The following is a 4,560-nucleotide window of genomic DNA, read 5'->3' as shown; positions in this document are numbered from 1 at the left end:
TGGATAGTCTCTTTAATGAGATCGACCAGAATTTAGGTTTGACAATTTCACTATAAATTCGGATTTTGGAGATGGGGATTTGTTGGAGAACAGAATAGCATTTTGTATCTGCCTCAGTAGATGCAAGAGCCTTTGTACAGGGATTTTATTTTTATTTTACTTGATGTTTATGGCAGCTTTAAATGTGCTTAAATATATTTCTAGATAAAACATTTTGAATGCTCCCTTGCAAAATGCCTCCAGTTTGTCTGCAAGCTTAGCTTTGAGCTTCCAGTTCTATGATTTGAAAGAGCTCAGAATGTGGACCAAATGCAGGCAAATGGGGTTAACCCATTATGCCAACTTGGTCAGCATGGACATGTTGGGCTGAAGGGTCTGTTCCATGCTGTTTGACTCTGACTCTAATTCTCCATATTGCACCGGCTCTAAATTCTGCCTTCTAATCAGTTCTATTAATAAGCTTTTTGTAAGACCAAAGTGAAAACATCATCTTCTGATTTGTCTTAATTTTATGGACTCCGAGATTTGTAAACATTATTATACTCTTATTGGCAATATCCATTTCAGTTTGGGTTGATCAACATCTATGGGCATTTTTGTTTAACTGTTTGGGATTTTATTTTTTTTTCCTTTCCATCTATTTCCAAAAGAACCTTCTTTATATGATCATTTCCATGCAGAAAATGAAACAGAAACCAATACTGTTGGTGCTTGTCCTTTTTCCAGATTTTGAAACCACATTGCCTGAACATAAAGTGCCCTCCATAATGTTGGGGACAAATACGCTTTTTTCCTTCACTTGACCCTGCGCACCATCGTTTTAAATTTGTAATTAAACAATTTACATGTGATTAAAGTGCACATTCCAGATTTTATTCAAGGTTGTTTGCATACATTTTGGCTTGAAATAGTCCCTCATTTCAGGGCACCATAATGTTTGAGACATTTGGCTTCATGGATTTGTGAGTTTACAGGTATGTTTCATTGCTTCATTAGTGCAATTAAATGAATAAGAGAGCTTGGCTTATTTTGAAGCCTTTGATTACCTTTGGAGTCTGTAGTTGCCATCTTTAAACATGAGGACCAGAGTTGCGCCAATGAAAGTCAAAGGAGCCGTTATAAGGCTGAAAAACAAGAATAAAACAGTAAAGAGACATCACCCATACTTTAGGATTACCAAAATCAAGTTTGGAACATCATTAAGGAAAAAAGAGGATACTTGTGAGCTCAGTAATCACAAAGGAATTCAAGGAAGACCTCCACTGGTGATGACTGAAGAATTCTCATCATAATAAAGAAAAATTCCTAAAAGTATGTCCGACAGATCAAAAACACTCTTCAGGAGACAGGTGTGGATATGTCAATGACTACTGTCCGCAGAACACTTCATGAAAATAAATAAAGGCTACACTGCAAGATGCAAACTATTGAGTTAGCCACAGGAAGGATGGCCAGATTACAGTTTGCCAATAAATATTTAAGAGTGCAGAATTCTGGAAAAGGTCTTGTGTGCAGATGAGCAGGTATCACAATGATGGCAAGAGCAAAATATAGAGGCTTAAAGGAACTGTCTCAAGATCCAAAGCATTGCACCTTTGTCATAGTTTGCATCTTGCAGTGTAGCCTCTGTATTTCTGTTTATGAAGTGTTCTGCAGACAGTCATTGATACATCCACATCTTCCCCCTGAAGAATGATTCTGATCTGTGGGACATATGTTTGGGGATTTTTCTTTATAATGATGAGAATTCTGTCAGCACTGAAGGACTTCTTTGTCTTTGCAGTACCAGTCCCTTTGCGATTACTGAGCTCACAAGTAGCCTTTTTTTTTTAATTAATGATGTTTCAAACTGTTGATTTTGGTAATCCTGACATTTGGGTTATGCCTCTTATTGTTTTTCAGCCTCAATAGGTTCTTTGACTCTCATTGGCACAACTCTGGTCCTCATGTTGAAAAATGGCAACTACAGACTCCAAATGTGATCAAAAGCTTTGAAACAAGCCTAGCTCTCTTATATCTGAACTAATGAACCAATTAAACATACCTGTGTATTCCACACAGAAGTACATTTATTTCAGATTTATGTTTTAGATGTGGACAAGAAGTTGGTACTCTTTTGCATTCAACTTTGGCAGTGTTTCACAATTAAACCTATTTGGCTTGATTTAGGTAATTTATTAGAACGAATAACTGGAGTAAGATTCCCACAGGATCCAATGTTATTTTTACTGGCAGATGTTAGGGGAATTAAACCTAAATTAAAATTGAATATGTATCAAGTAAAATTTGTCCAAATTGCTTTGGGAGTAGCGAGAAAATGTATTGCTATAACTTGGAAGTGTGATGTTGATGTGGGAATGGACAGATGGCATGCAGAAGTTCAGAGTTGTATTCCACTTGAGAAAATTACTTACAATTTCAGAGATAAATATATTTTTTGTGAAATATGGAGCCCATTTTTACAAACTGTTGGTATTAAAATTTGAATGAATCTCGAACATTCCCTTTCTCTCATGAGTCTCTATGAATTTATACATCAGTTTTAAAGTATTGGAAAGTAAAGTGCTCCTGTTGTGGTTTTCTTGTACCTTTTTCTTTTAGTTTGGAGGGGGGTGAGGAGATTTAGAGGAGGTTTTGCTTTCTTTTGAATTTTTTACTTTTTTAATATAAAATACCACATGTATTTGCATTAAGTTTGAAATATTATGGTTTTATATTAAACCTCAAACATTGTACACACAAACACCTGTGAAGCCAAATGTCCCAAACATTACAGTACCCTGACATGAGGGGACGATGTATAAAAAGTGCCAAAATCTATACAAATAACCTTGAATAAAATCTGGAATGTGCACTTCAATTACAAGTGAATTGTTTGCTTACAAATTTAAAACTGTGGAACATGGGCAAATAAAAGAAAAAAGTGTCCCTGTCCCAAGCATTTTGGAGGGCATTGAAGATAATTCTCCAATTAAACATATTCACCATTTGCCATCTTTTTTTCACCTTGTTATTTACCCTCCCCCTATCACTTTATTGTCGACCTTTCCCTTTGCTGTGTCTTAATTTTTGGACACCTAACTTTTTCCCTCTGGTCTGATGAAAGGTCAGGAACGAGAAATATTAACTCTTTAAGTTTCTTTCGCATGCTGCCAGATTAAGTGCTCAAGAGGAAATTTCTGTTTTTATTTCAGATTTCCAACATCTACATCATTTTTTGTTCAATGTCAATTTGTACATCAGTATAGAAAACCTAAGTATTTCTTCCTAGGTATGTTTATATTAAGGAAAGCCACTGGTAGGTATTTCTGTTTACAAAGGGATAATTTTAAATGTAACGTGTATGAATGTGTGCTATCAATAATGAAGTAATTGCAAAAATACTTTTTAAATCTATTATTGTGTTTTTTTTTCTGGGATCTCTTCTAGTTTATTAACTTCCACTATTTAATAGCAAAGACTAGTAAGATGTAATTAATTGTAGCTCAATGCTTCAATTGTTATCACTTTCTAATTGTAATATTGACAATCTCACTTTAAAGGTATAGCCTCATCTAGTTTTTATGGTTTTAAAAGCACATTTTATTAATGATGTATGCATAATTTGTGAATGTTGCTTCGAGTGTCAGGTGGTCAGTTTGCACGTGCTGCACTGTGGTTTGTGAGTTCACAATCATTTCATTGAGGACATTTATCAGATGAGACCTATTTCAAATGTCTGGTGAATTTCTAACTCACAAGACATTATTTTGAAAAGTAGTCTCAACAAATAACATTAAGGCTAATTCTCTGATCTTGCTATACCTGGTTTTGAACCTTGTAATGTGTGAATTGGCTGCTACATTTTAAAGCCACTTTATTGGATGTAAAATTCTTTTGATTTTCATGAGGTCATAAAAGGCACGATGGAAATGTTATTTTTTAATTGGTTGTTGATGTTCTTGTAATCCAGAAGATGTATCAAAATCAGTGTCCAACTGGGCAGTTTTTATTGAAATGCTGCCTTATATATTTTGCCAGTCATCAGTTTTATGGATACATTTGCTTAAATCTCAACAATAGCCTTTGCCTCAAGCTATTTCTTCTTCAGCGCTTGACGTCCTGCTTTGCGGAAACTGCCAAAATGTTTGGCCTGGAAGTCAGCCTGAAGAAAACTGAGGTCCTCCATCAGCCAGCTCCCCACCATGACTACCAGCCCCCCCACATCTCCATCGGGCACACAAAACTCAAAACGGTCAACCAGTTTACCTATCTCGGCTGCACCATTTCATCAGATGCAAGGATCGACAATGAGATAGACAACAGACTCGCCAAGGCAAATAGCGCCTTTGGAAGACTACACAAAAGAGTCTGGAAAAACAACCAACTGGAAAAACCTCACAAAGATAAGCGTATACAGAGCTGTTGTCATACCCACGCTCCTGTTCGGCTCCGAATCATGGGTCCTCTACCGGCACCACCTACGGCTCCTAGAACGCTTCCACCAGCGTTGTCTCCACTCCATCCTCAACATCCATTGGAGCGCTTTCATCCCTAACGTCGAAGTACTCGAGATGGCAG

This window comes from Narcine bancroftii, chromosome 8 (assembly GCF_036971445.1).
Source record: "Narcine bancroftii isolate sNarBan1 chromosome 8, sNarBan1.hap1, whole genome shotgun sequence".
In the NCBI taxonomy this organism is placed as follows: Eukaryota; Metazoa; Chordata; class Chondrichthyes; order Torpediniformes; family Narcinidae; genus Narcine; species Narcine bancroftii.
The sequence above is the reverse complement of the archived record's forward strand: the minus strand, read 5'-3'. Positions refer to the sequence as shown.